Source organism: Planococcus citri, chromosome 2, assembly GCF_950023065.1.
Source record: "Planococcus citri chromosome 2, ihPlaCitr1.1, whole genome shotgun sequence".
In the NCBI taxonomy this organism is placed as follows: domain Eukaryota; kingdom Metazoa; phylum Arthropoda; class Insecta; order Hemiptera; family Pseudococcidae; genus Planococcus; species Planococcus citri.
The window spans coordinates 2,261,167-2,288,475 of record NC_088678.1 but is presented as its reverse complement, the minus strand read 5'-3'; the positions used below and the strand labels follow the sequence as shown (position 1 = coordinate 2,288,475).

Genomic DNA, 27,309 nt, shown 5'->3' with positions numbered 1-27,309 from the left:
ATGTAGAGATGAGAAACAGCGCAGACAGGAAGAAAAAGCGAGATGAAGAAAAGCACAGCCTGCCGAAAAACAACTGACGTAATTTCTTTTTTTGGCATTTATTTTCTCGTCTTCATCTCTTCGTTTGAGAGTATTTTAAAGTATATGTAGCTGCGAATAGGTATAGGGTTGGCAGTAGGCAGCTATAGGCACCTGCTGCACGAATTAGGGACTCATCTCGTGCTTTATACAAGACGTCAAAAAAAATATTAGATATTGGGGTGGAAAAAAATGAACGAATAATTATACCTTAGCAGAATTTATGCTGCATTGCTGCAGGTTAAATTGGATTTTTTTTTACATCGAATTTTTCAAGTTTTAGTTTTCTGTTCAGAAGTGCCAAATGTGGCCGAAGGGTTCAAAGTACGCAATTTACTTACTTGAATAACAGATGGGGGGCTAAAAGTGCAAGAACATTACTTAAGCAATGTAGTAGAAAACAGGACTTTTGTTTGGCAAACTTTGAAACAAAAAAAGGACTTTTTTGGGCAGACAACGAAAAAGTAATGCTTTTCGGACATTCTGACAGAAAAAGCACAAATTTCTTAGCAATTTTGGAAAAAATTACGACCATTTGGCTATTTTGTCAAAAAACTACTTCTTAAGAATTTTGAAAAAAAAACATTACATATTTTCGTCAACTCGTTAAAAATTGATGCTCTCTGACAATTTTGACAAAAAACTGAAATTTTCTGACAGGGGAAGGGAAAACTAGCGATCACGTCATTTTACCTTATTTCAATAAAAAATAACGTTATAGTAACGTTTTGTAACCGTTATAATAACGTTATTCTCGCGTTATAATAACGTTAACCCACCGTTATTTTCAATTTGAGGTGACAATATTTCACAATATTATGATAGTGTTATTATAACGTTATTTTAGCGTTATGATGGGTTATTATAACGTTATTTTAGCGTTATAATGACGTTTTTAAAAAGTATGGCTAAATTGTGGTGGTAATTGTGTAATGTCAAGAGGGTATCATTATTATGGGGTTTGGATGTTGCCACAATAACGTTTTAAAAAACAAAAACAGAACCATAACTTTAAGCAAAAAATCAGGACTTTTGTTTGGGTGATAATTTTGAAACAAAAAGAGGAATTTTCCAACAGATAAGGTGAAAATAAATTATTTTTGAATGTTTATGGGACGGGGAATAAAACGTTTGAGAATTAACCCCCCCCCCCTAAGTGACAAAAATGCATCTGATTATCTCAAAGTACATACCTATACCTAGGTACTTTAATCAGTAGGTACTTGAATGGTGGACCCTGAAAAACAAAAGAAAATGTTGGAGTATTTTGACCAAATTCTATGAAGACCTTCATTTTGAGTTGAAAGTCACACAGAAAAAGCTTAAGCTTCGCAGGTTCCACTAAAGGGGGAATATAGGTCCTCGAAGAGGGAATATTTTGAAAGAATTGTAGGTTATTCGCGCTATCCTTTATCAATACGGTTTTGACAAAAACAGACCAGTTCCAAAAGATGTTATTTGAGTTTTTGGATCGACCGAAGTCATTGCCATAAGAACCTAGGACCACTTTTAGGGTTCTATTGAGCGATTGAAATATTGCAAATTGTTTATTTTGAGGTATAATTCGGGTTTCGAAAATAGTTTCTTTTCAAATATTTCGCATTAATGAAGCCAAAACATCGAAAGATATTATATTTGGGAATATTTTGTAATGTGATGGTGCCAATTTTTTGGTTATTATTGCTAATTTCAAAAAAAAAACTGAAAAACATTGCCAAGTTTTTGGCTATTTCTAGATTTCTGAATTTTGCAAAACAATGAAAAAATATTTCTCATTCGTCAGGATCTTGATATCTTTCCACCTACTCAAAAATACGCGGTTTACACATTTTCAGCCGGAGGAACCATAAAAGTGGTCTTGGATTTTGATGACAATAGCCTTAGTCAACGCAAAATCTCAAATTTGTCTTTTACAATTCTGAACCATTTTCCCCCAAAAACATGTTGGATGGGAGATAGAAAGAAAAAAGGCACAATTTTTTCGAAAATATCCCCTCTTTGAGGACCTACATTTTCCCTCCGGAAAATTTTTTCTGGTTCGGTTTCAACTCACAATTAAGGTCTCTGCACTGAATTCGTTCAAAATCTTCCTACATTCTTTCAGCGATCATCTCTACTAATACACATTTTTTCGCTAGCCTATGTAAATTTCTCGACAAACAGACAATTTGTCACCTTCTGTCTCGATTTAGTACATCGTGCTGAACCATTACAAGTAAATACCTATACTCTATAGATATACCTAAGGGTAGAATGGTCATTCTGAAATCCCAATGTTTGTGAATACCAGGATTCTCATTTTGTTTATTTTACTCCAATTTTATTCCTTTTTTTTTGCATCCCACGAACATACACGGGCACAAAATATAGCAAACATTCGTATCGTAAACTGAAGTTTCGGATTGAGTTTCATTCACTTATCGGGGAAAATGTTTCAATTTATTCTTAATGTATTCGTAGTTTCGGTAAATAATTCCAACTACACCCACGTGAAACGAGAATTTTCACGCATTCGTTGCCCACACTTAGTTTCCTAATAATACCGATCAAATTTATCAGCAAATTACACTCACCATATGTACTTTTTCAATGGAAACTTTTGCGAATTCGATTTCGAAAATCATTCGATATTGCAGTTGTAATCTTCTTTATCGAATTCATCGATGTATCTGTAACAAAAAGAGAGAAAGCGGGAATAAAAATACGAGTAAAAGTTGAAATGAAAATTATCATACAGGTTCATTGCGCGTTAATATAACAAGTTAAATGTGTATAGGACTCTAGTGTGCGTCAAGTTTTACGGTACCTACCTAAAATAGGACGATGACGAAGGCGTAAGTACAGCAAAAAACGAGACATTTCAAGTGCTTAGCCAGAAAAACCGTCGACTACGGAGCGTCGGTCGGTGGTCGCTCTCAGTTTTAATGAGAATTTGAAAACGCCGAGCTGCAGATTTTAGCGTTTTCGTCGCGTAAAAAACTTGATCGTCGACTACGCGACTACGGCTCCAAGTTTATGAAAGCTCAAAAGCTGTATCATATCAACAACAACATCGGTACCTAACGTGATTCGTCAAACGGAAAACGTAATATATCATTGGAAGACAGTGCAGCGGCGAGGCGATGGGCTCATGGACTTCGTCGCTCTGTCTTTCGTGGTCCTTACGGCGGCGTAAACTGTACCTAAAGTAGGCCTACGAGTATCACTACCACCTACTCATTTTGAACCATCGTTTTTGATGACTCGGGTTCGGCTTAACGAGCAAGAAATGGTTTACCTCGGTGTGAAAACCTCGCATTTATACTACTACAAGTACGACGAGTATCTCCAACCCGAATGTGATCCCACTATATCAAAGTTACCATCTACACTACGTGTTCTATGGCTTTAGCCTAATCGCATTTTAATATTCATTCTAAAATTTCGATCAAATTATCTAAAACATAGCCCGGATTGTTTGTTCGGTTGGACGTCGATTTTTTTTTTAACCCACAGCATCGTCCTATCGTATCGTAGGATACGAGATACCTACCTACATAAACGCGTAGCTAGGTACCTAAATGAAACGAGTTCCATGTTTAATATTATGGAAATGAATTCGGCCAAGCTTTTTCAACGATCTTGTACTTTTTCACCCAACTTTTACCAGCAGGATAAATAAAGGATTTTCTTCTCATCTGTACCTGCTAACGTTTTTTTCTTCACTGTTTTCTTTTACTTTTATTTTTTCTACCAACTGTGGTAAAAGTGGTACCTAGTACGATACTCGTTCATCGAGGAAAAACTTAGCAAAATTGTTCACCAAATGGATTCATTTTTTTGTTGGTAAAGATCGCGAAATAAAATAATCTAATGACTTCGCTAACACGTGTAGAAAAGGTTTTTGTTTCTACATATGTATTTTTTCATTCGGGCGTTTCCCTTTTTTTATACTTATCTCTTATAACGTTTCGTTTTTCTCATAATGGTGATAAATTATGGCATATGCCAATCGTGAAAGGTACTTAGGTACAATATTCGTGTGAAATGACCCGATAATATCGCATGATAGTACCTGTACCTATATCATAAATTTTATTAATTTTTCAAAATCGAGTTCTATGGAGTGAATAATTTTCGATCGAAGGATTTGGTACCTAAAAACATGGAAATTTGGCTGTTGAACCCACTTTTTTGATTTTTGAGCTTTCTCCTTTGGTACGGCCGAATGATGATATTTGAGCGCATATAGGCATACCTAAGTAATTTCTTAGTGTGTTTCTCAGAAGTTTTACGTTATCTCAGTCTATAATAGATTATGCTCACATTGAGTGACCACCTGTAATCGATTTCTGACTCGGCGGTGAAGATGTCACTAAAGAGTCACTAAAGAGTCACCACACAGATTTTCGTCATTCTTGTGGTGAATTGTTGGTGAAATAATCATCTAAGAAACTATGTTCTGTATATATGCATCACGTTGAGGGTCCTTGCTGGTATAAGTGTGTGGTGTAGTATATATTTAAAAACTCGCTGTTCAGTGGCGGACTGGCCTACGTTGACTGGTGATCGCCAGGGGCCTCGAAACATCAAGGGGCCTCATGTTAAAACCAAAAATATATGATTTTCACTCTCTCAAAAAATATGAATTTTTGCAAACTTTTGCACTCGCTTCGCTGGGGCCCGTTTGCTTTTCGTATCAAAAGTACTCTAGGTACATTTTATCTTTTCCCCCACTTATATAGGTTCTTATCTTATGCATTTGATGTGATCGGATGTATTGCAAGAGTAATTTTCTGTAGCGCATATAGCGTAGGTATGTTATCTAGTTTTGATGTGCATATGTATAATGCGATCTTTTTTTTTTACCTATTTGTTGAACTTTTTTCTAATTAAAGCGTTTTGTTATCGTTGCGTTGATTCGTTTAATTAAGTATACTTCGAAAATACGCGAATGACCGTTTTTATTACACTTTTCTTTCAACTACGTATGTATTTCATAACTGAAATTTTTAATTACCCGATATTCAGGTTTTAAAATTGTAGATTTGTCATAAAAACATTATTTTTCATCTCTCAAAACACGAATTTTTGAATGCTTTTACCCTCGCTCCATTTGGGCACCTGTATTTTCTATTTTTTTTTTAAATTGAATTTTTAGAGCGTATACTTACCTACCTACCTACCTACCTATCATTCAAATTTTTGAAGAAATTTTAAGCCAAAAAACGCATTTTTTAGCTCAGGGCTTGGTCACTTTTAGTCCGGCATACGACAATAGGAGTAATTGCACCCCCCGCCGATCCTCCGAGACAACTTTTTTGCTAAAGGGGACATCCTAAGGAACATTTTAAGGTAAAGAATGAACCAAAACTAAGGAGTCCAATAATTGGAAAAGAAAAAAAACTTGCCCAAAAAAAAGTTGGCCTTACTTATAAAATGGGGGCATTTTGATTGACAGGTCAGCCGAAGTCGCAAATTTCGCGTTTCAACATAGGACTTGCATGAAATTTTTCGAACTTTATAAAGGTAGATCGAAAGATCATGCAAAAATTTATCACCTGTCCAAATTTAAATTGCTAAAGTACGTAAGGTAGAGTGGGGTAATTGCAAAAACGGGGTAATTGCAAAATTGTGACCTCATGCAAACAAATATCAATTTTCCGGTTGTGCCAACTAGGGGGTGTCGAAGCAACGACCTTTACCGACATATTCTCCTGGTCACACCTCGCGGGGTTCAGATTGTCGCTCAGTAGCAAACACTTTTATCAAAGCATGTTGAAACCACTCATAAGTAAAGTGAGAGGTGTTTTTTTAAAAAATGCATGTGAAATAGAAAAAACTGTCGATTTATCTGGAATTTTCGCGATTTAGGGTCATGAAGGAATAAAGTTTAAGGTAAGATATCGCAATTTGAAATTTTTTTTTATTTTGGCCGTAAATTGCGTTTTTGCAATTACCCCAGAAAAAATCGACTCGGGGTAATTGCAAAAACGATTTTTTTTTTTCATTTTTGCACTTACCACAAATATTTTTTTGCTCCAAATAACTTGAAAATGGTTCAAAATAACAAAAAAAATAAACTTCCACGGTCACATGATGAGTTACACGTTAGAGAAGTGATTAACAGTTTTACTGAATTTTTAAATTATTGCTCCTTTTTGATGTTCTACTGATATATTTGACGAAAAATGTATTTCTATGACGAGTTTTTTACATAAAAAACATCAGAAATGACCAACAGTTGATTTTTTGTTCATTTTAGCGAGTTTTAAAAAAAATAATTTTTCAACATTTTTTCACTCCCCTAAAATTTTTTTTGGGAAGTGGAAAACTTATCGAATTTTTCACCGAATCAAGACCACGAATACATCAAAAGTTAGCAAATGACACGTAGAATACAGTGAGTGTGTTGAAAATGCAAAAAAATACAAAAATAAAAAAATATTGCCCACTTTTGCATTTACCCTAACACGGGGTAAATGCAAAAGTCGATTTTCAAATTTTCAAATTGCAATTTTCTCCACGATTTCTGAACCAAATTGTACCAAAATTTTACCATTGATAGAGAACCCCCCGAAGTATATGTGGTACAAATTTCAGCTTCATCCGTGCAATAGTCTTCTCACAGCGCCCTCTCAAAGTGTCACTAATCAAAAAGTGCTTTGCAATTACCCCACTCTACCTTACGTTTTTCGATTTTTGGTGAATTTTTGAAAATTGAATGAGGGAAAAAATAGAAATTTTACGAAATTGACCAAGAAAGATGAAATTTGGGATATACCCTATTTTCGACATGCCAAATCGATTGGAAACGGTTTCAACCCGTTTTGAGCAGTTCTGGAGCCTCCAGCAGATTTTTGAAACTGGAAATTCCCACAAAATTCCATAAAAATGGAGTTGTAAAGCTGAAATTTATTGTAAAAACTAATTTCAATACTCTACGAAGTACTGCAGGTAAATTTCAAATCGTTTTGGAGCCTCCAGCGACTTTTTTGAAAATTCTTGGAGCCTCCAGTAGATTTTTGAAATTTGAAATTTCCCCAAAATTTCATCAAACTGAGATAGAGAGTAAAAATTTCTTCTGCAAACTAATTTTAATACACTCTGAAGACGACTTCAGGCGTGTTCAAGTCATTTTAGAGCCTCCAGCGGCTTTTTTGAAAATTACTGGAGCCTCCAGTAGATTTTTGAAACTTGAAATTTCCCCAACATTAATTTATCAAATGGAGTTGGCAAGCTGAAATTTACTTCGCAGACTACATGGTGGTTTCAAATGGTTTTAAAGCTTCCACCTACTTTTAGGAAATTTCAATTTTCCAAAAAAAGGGCAATAATTATAACCTTTTAATAAGTCGCTGGAGACTCCAAAACGACTTGAAATCCACCAGCAGTCAACTTCGTAGCGTACTGAAATTGGTTTGTAGAACGAATTTCGACTCTCCATCTCGGTTTGATGAAATTTTGGGGAAATTTCAAGTTTCAAAAATCTACTGGAGGCTCTAAAATGACTTGAACCCACCTGAAGTCGTCTTCAGAGGGTGTTAAAATTGGAGTGTAGAGTAAATTTCAGCTTTCCATCTCCATTTGATGAAATTTTGTGAAAATTCAAAGTTTCAAAAATCTGCTGGAGGCTTTAGGAATTTTCAAAAAGTCGCTGGAGGATCCAAAACGACTTGAAATTCACCTGCAGTACTTCGTAGCGTATTGAAATTAGTTTTTAGAATAAATATCAGCTTTACAACTCCAATTTGATGGAATTTTGTGGTAATTTCGAGTTTCAAAAATCTGCTGGAGGCTCCAGTACTGCTCAAAACGGGTTGAAACCATTTCCAATCGATTTGGCATGTCGAAAATAGGGTATATCCCAAATTTCAGCGTTCTTGGTCAATTTGGTAAAATTTTGATTTTTTCCCTCTTTTTTGGCCTAAATTCGATTTTCAAAAATTCATCAAAAATCAAAAAATGCACTTTAGCACTTGAAATTTGGACAGGTGATAAATTTTTGCATAATCTTTCGATTTACCTTTGTAATGTTTGAAAACTGTCATGCAAGTCCTATGTTGAAACGGACCTGTCAATCAAAATGGCCGCCATTTTGTAAGTAGGTAAGGCCAACTTCTTTTTGGGCAATTTTGCTTTAAAATGTTCCTCAGGATGTCCCCTTTAAGAAAAAAGTTGTCCCGGAGGATAGGTGGGGGGGGGGGTGCAATTACTGCCATTGTCATATGCCGGACTATTTTTAAGTACCTAGTATATGTAACTACAAATGAATTATTAAAGTGAGGTACTAAAAGTAACATTTTGGTTACTTTTTCTACAGTTCTGGTTACTGAAGTTGATTTTTTTAAACCAAAAAATTCAATTTTTGCGTACATTTCTTAGAAAAAAAAAATGGTAGATAGTACATATAATTTGTCAAAATTTCCAAATATGTAGGTATGTATAGCCTTATTTTCAACGAAGATTGCGAAAAAGTACAATTTTTTGGAAAACAATTGCTAGATATAAATTCGTGCTTTTCGCTAAACATTGTCAAAATTCTCGGTTTTTTGCAAGAAATTCCTAGTAAATAAGTATGTAGTATGTAGTTTTACGTTTTCCGAAAAATTGCCCGAAAGTCTTCCCTAATTGCTGAAAATTTTAGGTTTTTCGCAGTTGAAAAGACTCGATTTTTTAGGTAAGATTTCCATAAGTTGCAAAGTGAAAAAACCTCACTTTACGAAAAATTATTAACTTAATTTTTACTAAAATTATCGAAATTTTGCTTCAATTTTTACAATTTTTTTTCTGTATTAAAATGTTTTGCTCGCATTTTGTCACTTTTTAGTTTTTTTTCTACTTTTCAATCACTTTTTGGTTACTTTTTCGAGATTTTTCAAATACAAAATTACTGCTTTGGGGGAAAAATTGAGTAAGAGCCCTGCCCTCGCTTCACTCGAGTCTGTTCACTTTTAATTTTCAAAATTGAAATTTTTAAAAGCTCATCATTCAAATTCTAAGATTTTGGATCATAAGAAATAAACAAATGTTTACCTCTCGAAACTCGAATTTTTGAAAGCTTTTGACCTTGCTTCGCTGAGGTCAATTCTTATCTTTGAACTAAAAAAACATCCATGAAAATAACAATTCCTCAATGAATCTAACTTAACGTGAGTATTATATGTACAATATCAAATTGACAAAATTGTCACTTCATATATGTATATTTTCGGCAAAATTGATATTTTTTTCCATAGGTACCAGTCGGAAAATTTTCAGTCGAAACCCCCCGTTTCCCTCTCCAGTCCCCTCCAAAAAAAAACTCTCATTTTTTTCTTGTCACATCGACTTATTTTTGCAAAAGTGAATCAAAATTTAAAAAAAAAAAACAATAATATTGTACAAACTCGCATTCAAGTATCCGAACCTAAAAAAAAAAAACAGTAGGAGAAAGATGGGGGGGGCAAGGGTCTGACGATCACATTCGATGCATCTGCCAGGGGTCTCCAACCCACCATGTCCGCACCTGCCGCACAACAAAATAAACTGGATCGAAAAAACACGCCCTAAAAACCGCATTAAAACCAAAATTTTAGGCGTACACATTCATTTTTGGATTTTTGATGGATTTTTGATTCGTGATAATACTCGTATCTTATTATCATGTCACACGATTTTTTCAATTTTCAAGAGGGTCAGGTGGCACCACTGCGACCCTCTCCGTAACCTAAATGGACCAAATTTTTCAAAATATTGTACATTTCAATCCCGAGGGTAGGTATTAATATTTATACAAGAAAAAAAAAAATTAACAAAAATGTCAAGTAGGTACTGTGAACACTTGAACACTACACGCACTTCGGAAATTATTACTAGTGGGTTCATTTCAGCACAATGAAGGCTGCAAAGTTGAATTTTTGGCACAGGACTTCGGGTAGACTAGGTTAATTATTCTATTATCGATTCGACGCTAAACGTAGATTAAATTCTTCCGTTACATTTTTTTACCTCAAAGAATGAAAGTGAGGAAATACACGACGACGAGCATACTACAAAGTACAGTATATGAGTATATAAATGTATAAGAGTACACATGAAACGCAAAGCATACATAGGAATATAAATAAACACGCCGGCGTTGGTTTTCGTTCATTTGAAAATGTACGAGTGAAAATGATTAATGAGCTGACTATGAGTCGAATTCGGGTGGCGACCGAGCCACCGATGGTATAGTCTATGTAGTCATTTAATTTGGGCAAAAGAATCTTTTCAACCGATTCGCTGTGTATCTTGCGGCGAGCAAATATTTAACGAATACAAACACTCGAATAAAAAATTTGTTTACTCGAATATGCCTTTACAGAAATACGAGTACAGTGTATCTTTACCTAAACGCAAGCAGAGTATACCCAGTACACACTACACACTCGTATCTATACACGTCGTGCATAACTGATTTATGCAGCTTTGGTTTGGTGCTCTTCTCACTATACCTACCATCTTCCTTCGTATAAGCATTCATTTCGCCTATTTTTTAGGTACTATTTTTCAAAAGTACTCTTAGGTACCTAATAAGATACATAGGTATATTTTATTTCACTTCAAAGTAACCTTATCGATTCGCAAAAGAAATGGAATGAGATACTATACTACATGCGGCATAACCATTGCCATTTTCTCCAGCCATATATAGGAAGGGGAGAGTTGGCACATGTGAAAAAGCTCGTATGTGTGGTGTGTTCATTTGTACGCAGATGAAATTTACGACACCGAGACCGAGCATACTACGACGACTGAGAGTACTATACATCGTACTTCGCACACCTATATAGTGTAGGTACCATAGGTATATGTATACGAGTAGTATACGTAGAATTTCACCCTTCGCCGTTGTTAGATGATTTTCAAGTTGAAATATAGCTCACGTAATAATGACAGATGACGGCGGAGTAACCCGCCCGGCCCCTACAAACGGATTTGCAATTCGTATTGTATAAACAACGATCATTATTTTACCTGAAAAAGATAATAGTCTAGTAAGGGTAAATCGGCGTTCGGCGAGAAGACACGCTATCATAATAACCTTACAACGGCGATGATATTTCACGCGAAAATTTCGCCCGGCCTTTATTATTCATATTTCAACGCCGATCACGAATATTAAACAAGGCACAAGGCTGCCGGCACGCTATAGCACGGTGTGGGACAGGGCTCCGACCGAGGCACCGTTCCTCACAGTTTTAATACTACATATAAGAAAGCGAATCCGTTTTTGAGAAAAATTACCCACGTATACCGAGCAAAAATTAGACATTTTATGCTGCAGCACCAGACTACCTACTATCTTCGTGTGAGGCCAAACGGTAAACTGCATAATGGGTATTACTTTTTGTAGCGATAGCGTGACGACTATGTATAATTTTTCATCGGGTTTGCTAGACCTGTGCAGTGGGCACCTCATACTTCTGTGTGCATCTGTGTAAGAGATTATAAGACATTTACGTAAAAGCCCAAAGACTCGTAGGTATGGCTTTCTTTGCATTTTGAACTCAGGTACCTGCTTCTGAAACAGAAGACATTTTTTAGATTGCAGTGATCCTGTTTTTTGACCTCAATGGCCAATTCAATAAAAAAAAAAAAAAAAAAAAATAGAACAATTTGGTAAACTTTCGGTTGTATTTCTCAATTTTTCGAAATTGTCAATGATGATCAAAAATCGACGCCACTGAATTCCAAAGTATTCCTAAAAAAAATTGATGTGGAAAAAATACTTTCAAAACTCAAATTAAGTGATTCAGCAAAAAAATAATAATTTGTAGGTACATAAATATTAAGAAGCGACGGTCATTTTTCCTACCTAAAAACAAATTCGATGGGACTTAGTTCCAAAAAACAGGATTTTTTTTCAAAACTTCCCTCTATTTTTGAACCCCTACCCCCCTCCAGAAACATGTACTGCAGTAAAATGCTCTGTGAGACCTTGAATTAACAATGCAGGTCGTTACTGAATTTTGATCATGATCCTTCTCTCACATTTTTTCGCACTACGGAATAATCTTTGGAAACTTGAATGAAATTTTATTTTGCATAATTACCTCCTGGCGCAGAAACAAGATGCGCAAAAACCTACCTTTTTAAAAATAGATCATCAACTTGAAATCGCCTCCTGGCGCAGAAACAACAGAAGCTCAACTTGGTCATTTTGGATGTTTTTTGAAACTATTAGTAGGTATATGACTGCCTCCTGGCGCAGAGAAATCATGAGCAAAACTGGGCTTCTCTAGAATCGCAGAAACCACATGAGCAAAAACCGAAAACAATTTATAAATTTGAAGTAGCCTCCTGGCGCAGAAATAATAGAAGCTTTCGTTAGTCATTTTGGATATGGATCTATAAAAGTGGATCTATCATGTGATTGGTTTTTGCTTGGTCTCTTCAGAGTAATTTTGATTAGACAATTGCTTCCTGGCGCAGAAAATTCAGGAGCAAAAGTAGTCCTTTTTAGAATTATTTTTCAATCTACAATTGTGCCTCCTGGCGCAGAAACCACATGAGCAACAAACAGTCAATCACTTCAAAGATTATTCATTAATTTGCAATTCTCCGATGGTGCAGAAACCACATGAACAAGATCTACCTACCTTTTTGGAATGATTTTTGAATTCTCAAATGCCTCCTGGCGCAGAAACCGTATGAGCAAGAATCAATCATTTCAAAGATTATTTGCGAATTTGAAATTGTCTCCTGGCGCAGAAACAATATGAACAAACTTGGCCTTTTTCAGAATAATTTTTGAATCTATAAGTGCCTCCTGGCGCAGAAGCCACATGAACAGAAATCCACTTTTTCAGAATAACTTTTGAATCCTCAAGTGTCTCCTGGCGCAGAAACCGCATGAGCAAGGATCAATCATTCGAAAGATTATTTATGAATTTGTAACTGTCTCCAGGCACAGAAGCTGCATGAGCAGAAATTTACTTTTTCAGAATAATTTTTGGATCCGCAAGCACCTCCTGGCGCAGAAACAACTAAAGTTCAACTTGGCCATTCTGGATGTTTTTTTGAAACTATAGGTATATGACTGCTTCCTGGCGGAGAAAGAGCAGAAGCAAAACTAGGCTTCTTTAGAATAATTTTTGAATCCGCAAATGCCTCCTGGCGCAGAAACCGCGTGAGCAAGAATTGATCATTTCAAAGATTATCTATGAATTTGAAACGGTCTCCTGGCGCAGAAGCCACATGAACAGAAATCTACCTATTCAGAATACCTAACTTTTGATTCCACAAGCGTCTCCTGGCGCAGAAACCACACGAGCAAGAATTGATCATTTCAAAGATTATTCACGAATTTGAAATTGCTTCCTGACGCAGAATCCACATGAGCAAAAACCTACTTTTTTGGAATAATTTTTGAATCCACAAGCGCCTCCTGGCGCAGAAACCGCATGAGCGAAAATCGACTTTTTCAAAAATATCTAATTCATGAATTTAAAGTAGCCTCCTGACGCAGAAATAACAGAAACTTTACTCAGTCATTTTGGATATTATACAGCTGGATGTATAGTGTGACTGATTCCTGCAAGAAAGCCACGAGCAAAACTTGGCCCCTTTGAAGTGATTTTTGAATCGATAATTTCCTCCTGGCGCAGAAACCACATGTACAAATATCGATCATTTCAAAGAATATTCGTGAATTTAAAATTTCCTCCTGACGCGCAGAAACAATTTAAACAAACTTGGCCCGTTTAGAACAATTTTTGAGTCCACAGTAGCCTCCTGGCGCAGAAACAACATAAACTCAACTTTACCATTTTGAATAATTTTTGAAACTACCTACTTCTATTCTCGAGATTGTCTCATCCTGGCGCAAAACAACGTACGTAAGAAGAACTTGATTTCTTTGTGTGAATTTTATAATTTAAACAAAAGTCTGTTGCCTGCATTTCCTCCTGGCGCAGAAAGCAATAGATTTTTTTTGGAAATTGGAATACTTTCCTTGTAAGAGCAAAGTTCGATCATTTTTTTGGGCTGCCGGGAGCCACCCCGTTGGTAACGTTTAAAAAAAATCATCATCCTCTTTTCAAAAAAAGAACACGCCCCCTCCCTTCATATCACTGCGAGTTTCTTTGCGAAAAGTATTATAAAATTGAAAAAAAGTGATGCAGAATTAAACATTTTTTTGAAAATGTTCATTAATTCATCTTTTAGCTAAGTACCTACATGTATGGTGTACATCATTTCTTTTGTATTCCAATTTTTAGGGCCTGTACTGCGGGTCCAATATTCTTGGGAAATCATTCGGACGAGGAAGGAGGGTTCTCAGAAATGAGAGTAGGTTTGTTTGAAAAAATGCTGACCGAAAAATTGATATATTTTTAAGAATTTTCACCGCAATCAATATTAATTTGCACTGCACTGCCAAAAACAGCGAGCGAATCAATTCGTTCACTTGAGAAAACGAGGTGGGGATCAATTCGACCATTCTCTATGCTTAGGAATCAACTCATCAACTCCCCAATTCATTAATAAAAATTTTAATTTTTCCCTTATTTGAAAAAAAAATACCTAATATTAAAAAAATTGTCAGGTGTAATAGAATCTTACCTAGCAATCCTCAATTTATGTAATGGAATTTTTCTGGTGACCCCTTTTCAAGTACAAAAAAAAACACTTCTCCTCCTCTACAGCACTGCTGATATCCTCACAAAAAGCCCTTTAAAATTGATTTTAAAAAAATCGAATGAGAAAAAATTCAATGACCATCTTTTAAAAATTCTGAATCTACGAAAAACTAAATAAATTCATTCAATACCTAAAAAATCGGTTTCAGAAAGTTGATTTTAATTTCCTATTCGCATATTTTTGTCCACTGAAGTCATTCGCGAAATGTCGAATGATGATATTTCTAAATTAGGGTGTTCAGAATGGAGCTAGTACAACATATCTACCTTTATAAAATTCATAGCAAACAATCGTCACGCTTGTTAGATGTTCTAGCTGAACAAATATTTGAAACAACAGATTTGAAAGACAAATGAGCTAATCAGATAAGTGCCAACTCATACTATAGAGTTGATAAAACCAAAACTTTGCGATACTAATCTGAAAACGCTCACAAGCCGAAGCTCTACGTATTTCACCTGACGAGAAACACACATACCTATACCTACTTCTAGGTACCTATAAGCATCTCACATCTACACATGGACTGCAGAAACTAGAACAATCGAACACTCCACCCATGCAGTAGGTAGACACAGGATGAAAATTAATAAACGGATGTGTGTACCTAAACCATGAGCTTGGTGTCAGATATGTGGGTACTGAAGATTTCGATTTCAGCTCTCGACAGATAATAGTGCAACTTTCGGAAAAGTTTGCATAGGTAAACAGAGGAGAAACACGTACCCGCATATTTTCATTTCTCGCAAAGCTTTGTTTTCGGTAGGTAGTAGGTACCTACGCGGCAAAACCTCGTATACGCAATGATCTACTATGCCAGTGCCATTGCCATGTTAATTATATGGTTGGGGCTTTTAGCGAATTTTATTTGTTCAACGTGTAAAGAGATCGAATCGAGTCGTTTTACGTATTTACTTAGAATTTTATTCGCTTCAACTGACACCGCAGCAGTGGTGTTTGAGAGGTTTGAGGAAGTGCTCATTATTACGTTTCAGTCGAGATGTCCTCATTTGTTGTATTTCAAAAAAAAAATTCTGAAATTTGGATTGGGATGCTTAAAATTTTGACTGGAAGCTGGATGAATATTTTTACGACAAAAAGACGAAAATCAAAGATACATAATACAATCATTTTGGTATCATTACTTTCTTTTCCCAAGGATGCGTCATTTTTGAGGTATTTCCAAAGATAAACAAAACTCTGAGATGAGATGCTCAAAAGTTTGAGAGGTTCTGGAAGATGAATGAAGGGGTTCAGAACAATAATCATGAGCGAACCAAAGTGAAAGAGAACTTAATTTCCAATCATTTCTGTACCATTATTTTTTTTCAGGGGGCTTCATTTTTTTGAATATTCACAAAAAAAAACTGCAAATTTCGACAATTGAAATGAGATTTTAAAAATTTTAAGGTATCCTGGAATCTGAACGAAGAATTTTACGATAAAAATCATGAAAACCAAAGTTGCAAAATTTGATTTATTCATCTAACCTGTTTATATTTTTTAATTTTTCGAAATAAATTTCCAATTATCGTCGAGTCGTTGATTTCTTTTTAGGCAGCTTCATTCTGGACATATTTACATAAAAATGGAAATTCTGAACTTTGAGATGGGGTTCCCAAAATTTCAAGGCGTTCTGGAAGCTGAATGAAGAATTTTCCGAGAAAAATGATCAAAACCGAACTTCCAGAGGATTTCATCTTTGTGTAAATCCTTTTTTGAAAATATTTTATTTTTCGATCATTAACAAAAAAAAAACACTGCAAATTCTAAAATTTACGAAGAGATGCTCAAAATTTTCAGGCGTTCTGGGGGCCGAATGAAGGATATTCCAAGAAACATTATGAGAAGCAAACTTACAAAGGATTAAATTTCCAACTATCTTTGTGTTGTGTTAATTTTTTTTCTAGATGTCCTAATTTTCGAGATACAAATATCGTGCCAAAGGTTGAACGAAGAGGTTTTCAACAATAAATTATGATGAGAATCGAAGTTGCAGAGAACTAAATTTCCAATCTGTTTCTCCATTACTTTTTTTTGTAGGCAGCTTCACTTTTTGGACATTCACAAAAACTTGCAATTTCTGAAATTTGAGATGGGATGCTCAAAAGTTTGAGGGATTCAGGAATAAGCTGAGTGAATGATTTTACGACAAAAATGATTGGAATCGAAGATGAATATAATTAAATTTCCATTAGTTTTGGTACGTATAATTGCTTTTTTTTCGAGAAGGTTTCATTTTTGAGATATTTAGGCGTAAAAAACCTGTCAAAGTTCTAAATTTTGAGAATGGATATTCAAAACTTCCTAACGCTTTGCAGTTTACAACAAAAGTGATTAAAACCTTGGTTGTAAAAAATTCAATTTCCAATCATTTTTTTACCACTTCTACCGGTCTTTCTTCTGTATTCGCACACACCTAACCCTCTATCCTCTCGTAAGTACTTTTCGACGAAACATTGGAATTTCGAATCGCATAAACGCGTTAAAATTTTAACCTCTAATAATAAAAAATATGGCAAAAAAAGCAGCGTGAGAAAAAAACCTGCGAAATCTTCATTAGCATATCAAATGCGGTGGATAGCTATTTGCGGCGATTACAACTGGAGAGAAAAAAAGGAGGGAAAAGTTTTACGTTCGGGTTTTTCAGGTACCTACGGGTATATCTAAATATTAAACAAGGTGAAATTCTTCATTTTCTATCTCTCGTCTCACCCAACCGCTCTTTCTTCTTCAGCTCGAGCATATATAAGAGAGAAAAAGTAAAAATAATTTTTCTTTTACAATATCAAGTTTTACGTAAAAATAAAGTTCAACTGGAAAATTTCTTAAAATATGCTGACGTTTTATCAAAAACCCTTTGATGAAGAATTCGCCATTTTTTTCACCATTGCTCGAAACTTTTCAGCTGCGTATATATATACCTACTTTGAAGGTTATAATTTTCTTTCTTTTCATAATGTTTATTTTTTATTTTATTTTTATTATTTTTTTTTTTACAAAATACGTACCCGAGACTGGATGAAGATCGAGGTGGAAGAGAAAAGGTTTGGAAATTTTGTTTATTTCTTAAGGGACCTCGTCGAGCACCGCTGTTGTGTTGTGTGCTTATTTACTCGAGACTGACGAGTAAGTATTTGCATACTTCGAGGTACCCAGCAGCAATAGTCGGCAAGACAACCAGTAAACAATATTTAAACGCCGAAATTAGCTCGGTGCCTAATTTTAAGAGCAACGTGTATCAACAAAATGCCTACTCTAATTAGTCGTAATAAAGATTGATTTGATCGAATGACAAGGAAGCTGTGAACAGTTTAACGTCTGGGTATACGTGAAATTACGATCGTATAAGTAATAAATATTATAAAGAATTGTTAAAAGAATGAAATATGGGTACATCTATAGCTATAGTGTATAACGATTGTATTAAACAGAAGAAAGGAGAAACCGAAAGGCATGGGAAAAGCGTAAAAGAGAAAATCTTTAATTATAAATTGGAAGGTAGCGATGTGTAAAATCGCGTAAAAAGCTGTTGTTCTGTAAAAGCAGGGACGAGCGAAGTAAAAAAAAAAAGACGTTAACCGCGCCAACGTAAACTTTTTATTATTCAGAATATAAATTAGCAAATTATCATGGAAATATTTTTTAGCAAAATAAAAAAAACGAAAAAACACACAAACGGGATTATTTGTGAAAAACGACGAATTTCTCAGAGTATTTTACAAATTAACGTGATTATTTTGGCTTTACCGCACACTATTTTATTGGATTTTTTTTTTGCATTTTTCAACTCATGGGTACCTGTTCGATATTTGAAAAGGTATACACATGTCTATTTACAGCAGGTGCAAATAAAGATGAAAACAATACGACGAGTACAAGATCGCTATAGGTAGATATCTATGGGTATAACTTAAGGAGAAGTATAAAAATCGAAAATATTTACCTTTGAGCGATTTTTTGGTTGCGTGAAAATTTTCGCCAGCTTTTACTGCGATGCGATGAATTGCGCGAACTAGATATTTTGCGAAATACGCGCACCAAGTCTCGCCTTCGTTTATATCTCGATACGACTAACGAAAGATACAGCAGAGATGAAGAGACGAGACGCAGAATGTATCTAATTGAAAGCAAAAAAAAAAAAAAAAAACGGCCGTTACGAGAATTTAAAATACGTACGTCGACGATATAAAAACCCGAAATTCGGATTCGACAACAGAGATACTCGGGGCATCGAAATGCGTCTTCTTGGTATCGAAATTTTCATCGAATAACGACTAAAGGAGGCGCGCATTACGGTGTGGCGTATTGCGGACCACCGTACCAGTGTTACCAACGTTAAATTTCTCGTAATTTAATTTGTATACACCGCGCCGATCCGCCGAATGCCGCACTACACAGCGCACCGACGTCGACGTCGACGGTACGGAAATTTTTCTCCTATTACTTTTCTTTTTTTTCTTCTTCTCTCAACCGCCGCCGTTTCCACCTTCATCGTGAGCGACGCCACCACACCGACATCACCACCCTCGTTCACGTATCCATCGCCAATTTATATAAGAATATACCGCTAACTTACTAGCTTACTGTATGAAATGCTATAGATATAGGCTGATGACTGCTACCAAATGCCAACCTAAATAGGTAACTATGCATTTTGTTCGGGATACTACCCCGAAATAAGTACCTACTACATACAATACTTCAGGGTCGTATTATAACTTGACACCGGGTCTTAAGCATTTTCATTAAAGGTCAAGGTCGCCACTCGTCGACCATAATTTAACACAACACGGCTATAAGTACGCACGTCTGTTCCTGCTCCTTTTGCTGTTCATCATCATCATTTGGCATCGAAATACGAGATTCTACTAGTCGATTGATAGTCGTCAAAATCAACGGTGGATGGATCTGCATTTATAGTCCGGCATATGACAATAGGAATAATCGCACCTCCACCCCCCCCCCCGCGGATCATCTGAAATGGCTTTTTTCTTTAAGGGAACATCCTAAGGAACATTTTAAAGCAAAATTGACAAAAAGAGAAAGGAGGCCCTACTTACAGACAAAACTGGATCGAAAGAGCATACAAAAAATGCAACAAAAGCCAAAATTTCAAGCGCTAAAGTGCATTTTTAGATTTTGGGTGAATTTTTGAAATTCTAATTCAGGCCAAAAATGAGAAAGAAATCAAAATTTTTCCAAATATATGTAGAAAGCAGAAATTTGTATTATAGCCTATTTTCGACCTGCCTAATCGATTGGAACCCGTTCCAAATCGTTTTGAGCAGTTCTAAAGCCTCCAGCATATATTGGAAATAGGAAAATTTCATCAAAGGATCCCAAAAAGTGGTAGGGGGGAGGATTCGGCGATTTTTTTGAAATTTTTCCTGTGGAAAGACCTTCCGAAGGGATGACCAATGGCGCAAACCGCAGCCCTCCAGCCCATTATTAAAGGCAGACAGGGGGTGTCAAAGTTTTCAGTGAACCTAATACATCATCCATTTCAGCAGTGGACTACTCGATAACCGCGATACCTACCAAAATGGAACATTTTCCCATAGTTAGGGGGTTTGAAAGGCTTTTTGGTAATATCATAAAAATTAGTGTTTCCACTTTTTTTCGTACAAAAAATTAGCTCAAAAAGTTTCAAAACGTAGTTTTCATATCGTTCTGACTTTCAAAAATTCTGAAAAAAATATAATATGGATAGCTTTTCATGCTGAACAACATATTAAAAAATTGGAATGATAACATGTTGCAAAGTTGATTTTAAAAAATTTAAAGTTTGCGAAAAAATGCGATTTTTTTATTTAAAACATGAAAAAAGGTTTTGATAGGTGAAGTTGACCCATTTGACCCCTATTTTTACGTATCTGTTGAAAAAATTGAAAAACCCCTTTTACTCGATGAAATGAACTCCTCACAAAAAAATCAAAATTCGAAAAGATTCAAAAAGTGAACGAATTTTTATTTTTTTGTTGCGAGTGTTATTTTTATCATCTTTTTCATGAAATACGTCAGAAAGAGGTCAAAATAAGACAAATGAATGAATTTAAACTTATTTTAATGTTTGTAGTTGAAATTGAATTTTTTCAAATTTTGATTTTTTTGTGATGAGCGAGTGAAAGGGGTTTTTCGACTTTTTCAACAGATACGTAAAAATAGGGGTCAAATGGGTCAACTTCACCTATCAAAACTTTTTTTCATGTTTTAAACCAAAAAATCGCATTTTTTCGCAAATTTTAAATTTTTAAAAATCAATTTTGCCACATGTTACCATCCCAATTTTTTAATATGTTGTTCAACATAAAAAGTTGTCCATAATATATTTTTTTCAGAATTTTTGAGAGTCGGAACGATATGATAACTACGTTTCGAAACTTTTTGAGCTAATTTTTTGTACGAAAAAAAGTGGCAACACTGATTTTAATGATATCACCAAAAAGCCAATCAAAATCCCTAACTATGGAAAAAAGTTCCATTTTGGTAGGTATCGCGGTTATCGAGTAATCCACTGCTGAAATTGATGATGTTTTAGGTTCACTGAAAACTTCAACACCCCCTGTCTGCCTTTAATAATGGGCTAGAGGGCTGCGATTTGCGCAGTTGGTCATCCCTTCGGAAGGTCTTTCCACAGGAAAAATTTCAAAAAAATCGCCGACCCCCCCCCCACCACTTTTTGGTGCAATTGACGTGGAATGATCCGAAATGAAGTTGGAAACATTCATGCTGAACTTGGGTTGATTTCTGGTAAGTTTGAGCGGTTTGGAGCCTCCAGCAACTTTTTGAAAATTCTTGGAGCCTCCGGTAGATTTTTAAAACTGGAAAGTTCCACAAAATTTCATCAAACGGAGTTGAAAATCTGAAATTCAGTTGCACACCACCTTATAAACACGCTATTAATTCGACTGCTGGAGTGACTTTTTAAAATTCTTGGAGACTACCTAAGTAGATTTTTGAAATTTGAAATCTCTACAAAGTTTCATCAAATTTAGTCTCTAGAAAATTCTTGGAAATAACTGGAGCCTCCAGCAGATTTTTCAATGCTCGAAATTTCCATAAAATGTTACTAAATAGAGTTTGAAACCCAAAATTCTCTCGGATTACTATAATTTCAACACACAGTTGAATCGATTACTGGTGGTTTCAAGTTGTTTTGAAGCTTCCAGCTTTTTTTGTGGACCTTTATGATTTATGATCGATAAGGTACTCGTTATTTTTTCAAAATTGGTGTACTCGTAGGTGGGGTGTTTAAATTTTGCAGAAATTTCAAGTTTAAAAAATTTACCGAAGACTGCAGAAATTTTCAAAAAATTTCTGGATGTTCCAAAATGACTTAATACCACCATCAGTCGACTTCATAGTGTGTTCAAGTTGGTGTGCAACCTGAATTTCTGATTTCCAGCTCCTTTGATAAAATTTTGTAAAAATTTCAAGTTTCAAAAATTTACTGGAGACTAGTATTTTCCAGAAAGTGACTAGAGGCTACAAAACGACTTGAAATCTACCTGCACTACCTGCAGTCGACTTTTCAACTGAATTTTGGTGATACATATTTTGTGAAAATTTCAAGTTTCAAAAATGTACTGGAGGCTTCAGAACTGCTCAAAACGGTTTGAAATCGTTTTCAATCGGTTTGGCAGGTCAAAAATAGGGTATATTTCAAATTTCAGTTTTCTAGGTCAATTTGGGAAAATTTTGATTTTTTTTTACATTTTTGCCCTCATGTTGTAACTTATATTTTTAAAAAATAGAAGTTCCTGAGAACTATATGTTCGAATTTGAAAATGTTGAACTCTTTGCATCTAGAATGATGTTTCACTCTTTGAACTATCAATTTTTCAGAGCTTTTGCCCCCCTTTTTTCGGGCTAATTTTTTTTATAAGTAGGTAATTAGGTAAGTACCTATATATATTATTACAAGAATGAAAAAAATTGACTGAAAAATTCTACAAACAAATCTATTAAAACTGTAAAATTTTGGTTTAAAACCATCCTTTCAGCAAAATTGAAGCATTGGGCATTTTTGCTTCTAACTACCCGCGCCCTCCTCCCTAAAAAAATTGTATAAATAGAAAAATTTCATTGAGAATAAGGTGCGAAAATTTGTCCACTTCAGGGACGAAAAAAGTTAATCCTTCACTGATCTTGATACCTACTTTAAAATACATTTGAAGTGCAGTGTGTATTGAGCAACTGCACGGATTTTTTCACTATAGGTAGGTGTAGGTACCTATGTACTTGTAAAATGAAGAACCATCCCTCTATCAATATCAATTCGTAAGTATAATGTTGCACGTTATTTAAAAAGGTCGCATATTTTGAGCCAAAAAAAAAGTTGAAGAAAAATACCACTTTATATGTACATTGTTATGGTTTGCGCACAATTGCCATCGATGGTTGTACACGTGTATAGGTCTTTTGATGTGCAAGTAGAAATTACATTTCACATTCAAACAACCTTTAGAGTAAACAGTGGGTACTCGAGTAGGTACTTCATAGCGTAATTGAAGTGTTGGCTTGGTAATCAAGAATCCTTGCCAGATAGTGGCTTCATTGACAGATCATCGAAAGTACGTAATTTTATTTGTTCGATGTTTCTTATTGAAAAGTATAGCAAACATTTATACCTACCTCTTAGGTACCCATATGCTTCTCGTGAAAAAAATAAAGTTGCAAATAATTGGAAAAATTAAATCCTTTTACGATTTACCTATACATCATAATATTTTAAACCGTACTCACGTCGATAAATGGACAGTGCCAACTTGTTCTAGGACTTTTCAAAATTGTTTTCCTTCCTGGAAACTTGTATTATTAAACATACATATTAGAAGTTCTTGAACACTATCGTTAGAATTTGAAAATATTGAACAACTCGCATCAAGAATGATGTTTCACTTTTCGAATCATCAATTTCTCAAAGCTTTTGCCATCCCTTCGCTCGATCTGACTTGGCCTAAATTACAATAAATATACGAAAAAATGTTCAAAAATTTTCAAGAATGAAAAAATTACACTGATTTCTACAAACGCAGGTAACCAAATCAACTGAAAAAGTCAAATTTTTGTTGTAGAACCATCGTTTCTGTACAATTAAAGCACTGGAAATTTTTTCTTTCGGCTACCATCCCCTCCCATCCTTCAAAAAAATTAATCACCAGAAAAATATCATGAGGAGGTGCGAAAAAAGTTAAACCAGAACTGAGAATACGAAAATACATCACAAGTCAAAATTTCAGGAACTAAAGTACCTACATTTTTCGATTTTTGGCGATTTTTGAAAATATTTTGGTTAAAAGTACTCAAAGTACATAGGTAAGAAAAAAAATCAAAATTTTACCAAATTTATCTAGAAATCTGAAATTTGGAATGTACTCCATTATCGCCCCCTTCGCTCGCGCAGTTACGCATTGAGGGGGATATTTTGCTCATTTTGTATGCATATACGTACCTGTGAAAATAAAAAAATTGAATTAAGTAAATTGAATTGACCCCCCCTCCCTCGAATTGATTGAAAACGATTTTAAACCATTTTAAGCCGTCATCGTGGAGCCTCTACACAGATTTTCGGATGTTGAAATTCCCATAAAATTGTAGTTACCCAATGAAGTTGAAAATGGAGAATTTAATTTTTATAGTAGGTATAATTTCAACATGGTGAGTTGATTGGAGGGGGTTTGAAGCCGTTTTTGAGCCTCTTTGAAAATTTCATACATTCAGAAAATGTTATAAAAATCGTGCAAAACAACTTCAGAACGCATAAAAGTGAATAGTGCTTGTTAATACTGCCCCCCCCCCATTTTTCCAAAATCGGTTTCTTTTAGTTCAAAAACAGGATATGTAAGTACTTAGGTACTTCTTATAAAACTTTTTGAAAATCTGGAGTTTCTCAAATTTAAAAAAAAAATGTATCTACCTATGACCAACCATAATCCATCAGAATTTTTCAAATCTAGGGACAGGGGCATTTCATCCTATCTTACCCAGGAATACCCTTTAATTTTTCTTTGTTACAGTCAAATTTTTATTTTTGAATTTTTGGTCCAAAGATCTTCAAAAATTCACCAGAAATCGAAAATCTCTTAAAATTATGGCTGGTGATGTTTTTTGCTTTCTTTTTCGATTTGGTTTTAGACTGTTTGTGGAACATTTATCAGAATTTTATGAGAACAAATAAAATGTCTGAAGATTTACCATTATACCGAGCTACGAATTGTAGATCTTTATACTCTACCAGCTAGAACCGAAGATAGATAGGTAGACGTTATTCATCTTACACCAGCTTCGTATGTAGAAAGCATAGTAATGCTTATAAACTGAACTCTCAGCTTGTTTAGAATCCCGCATCTCAGGATATACATTTTATTTTTATCAAATCGCTTCAGCATGGTAGGTATTTTGTAAATCTAATAAACGTGGAAACCAGCATCTAGATAACATTCAATTAAATCTTTCAAATATCATTCACGAATGCGTTAGTCAGTTCTCACTTCTCACCACGTGAGACCGAGTCTATCTAATGTTCATTCGAACGTACCTACTTACACCTCCACCATTCAGAAGTTGAAAAAAATGAATAAGAAAGAAGCTTACGCGGAGTTGAAGTAACTGACTCACTTTAAAAATAGGCATTACTTACTTACCTATACAAAATTAATGCTCAACTCGATCGTCCAATAGGATTTTTTATTTTACTCGTTAAAATTCATACTTACCTACCATTAAGCAGGTACAATAAAATTTATTCGAAATTAGATTGATGGCAACAACGGAATGAATTTTTAGTGCTCTTACTTTTCCATTATTATGACTCGATGATTAAATGTATGGCCATTTTTAATTTCAACTTTCGTTTCGCGAAATTCACCGGAATAAGTCAATAATAAAAAAAAAATATGAAAGAAAACTCCTAAAAGGTACGTCGGAGAGAAAAAATGTCAGTTTATTATAAATATTCCAGTCGCGTTTTAATAAAAGCGGATTTCAAAAAGGAACCCGTCCTTCTTAATACGTTTTTGTAATTTTTCGCAGCGAGATTTATTTTTAATTTCCGCATTTTTAAAGAATTAGGAGAAAAGAAAAATAATACGTCGAATGGGTAAAAGGTAAGGTAGGTACTTTCGTCGAAATAATAATAGAAAAAATATATAAATTCGAATTCAAAATTTTGCAGTCGTTTCGAGATGAGCAATGAAAAGCAATACCGATACCTACCTCTACCTCAAATATACGTAGGTACCTACATAAATTTCAGCAAGTTTTTCGAATCAGCGAGTTGCTCGCATAGCTAATTAAATGCTGCCGATACATTAATATTGAAACGGGAGTTTTTACGTTATGATGAATTTTACACAAAATGTTTCGCTCTATTACCCGGTCAAGGTAAACAAAGATAACTGACGCGGACGCGATATTGAACACGGTTTTTAATAAATACTTTCTAAGAAAGTAATACCTCTATTCAGTATTACATCTTATATAGCGCGCGGAGGGATTAATGAGGAAAAAAACACAAATTATGCGCGCCGTTATTAGCAGATTTTACGTCGAGTAAAGCTCTCGATATTGATTAAAATTCAGATACCATTTTGAATTGCCGTCGTAATTTCACTCGTTGCTTTCACCGTACTTGAAAAACTTTAAGTGCGAGTAAAATTACAAATTCTCATCAACTTTATTCTCCGCTCTCTAAGAACTTACGCTACACCTAGTACTAGTACCATACCTACCAGTGAATTACACGCCACGTAAAAAGACGACGAATAGTTCAACTTTTATTAGCTTTTACCCATCGATGCTGCGTGGCATACTTTCATTTCCGCATATAAAACTTATTCCCATGTAATGTCTTCTATCATTGCGTGTTTTACATATCATTTTCATCCTTCATCCGACCGAGTAGGCTTGACAGATTATTATAAAGGAAACCAGCAAAAGGACAAATATTCGCGTTACCTACTTATATTTTTTTTTCACAACATTTTCAAAATTATTTCGTGTAAGATGAAACCTGAAACAAATAGAATGTTAAAAAAAGTAAACTTAACTACAATTTATCAAGTACCTATCTGTATTTTTCAACCAAAAATAATTTAAACTGAAACAAAAACGATTTTTAATCTATTCTTTTTTTTTATTTTTTTATTGCAACATGGGTCATTCCATGTCAACTCAACCAAAAAAGGCGATTTTGAAAGTCATGTCTTTCGATTTCGCTAAATTTTTTTACAATATATACCCACCCAGTAAGTAAGAACCCCGCAATTAGTTTGGTCCAAGCCCCCTCTTGGGGCGGGTGGGGGGGCTTCCATTATTTTCACATTGTCTCGAGGTACTCAACTTCAGCAGCGCATTCCTCCAAAACTGTGATATTTGATCAAAACTGATTTCACAGTTCGAAAGGGCATTGCATTTAGAACTTTTTAAGCATTTTGAAATTTTCGAAAACGGAAAGTTGAACTTTCAATTGAAAGTTCAAATTTCAAAATGGCGCTGTAAGTGGGAGCTACCATTTAAAATTTTGAAAAAATGTCCATAGATGAACCTTTTGATTCTTTTTCGAAATATTCAAGTTTCTAGATG

General features: G+C 34.9%; 1 protein-coding gene across 2 annotated transcripts in view; it reads right to left on the bottom strand.

The window, feature by feature from the left end:
* LOC135833978 (acetylcholinesterase-like) overlaps positions 1 to 19,005 on the bottom strand; it is a 93,639-nt gene extending 74,634 nt beyond the window's left edge. The window contains exons 1-2 of one of the 2 annotated variants that reach the window (XM_065347807.1): positions 18,668 to 19,005; positions 2,652 to 2,747 (exon numbers count right to left, since the gene is read on the bottom strand). The gene's annotated coding sequence lies outside the window, so the exon portion shown is untranslated. The remainder of the gene's footprint in view (positions 1 to 2,651; positions 2,748 to 18,667) is intronic. The other variant, XM_065347808.1, reaches the window with a different exon arrangement.
* Positions 19,006 to 27,309: the final 8,304 nt, after the last annotated feature.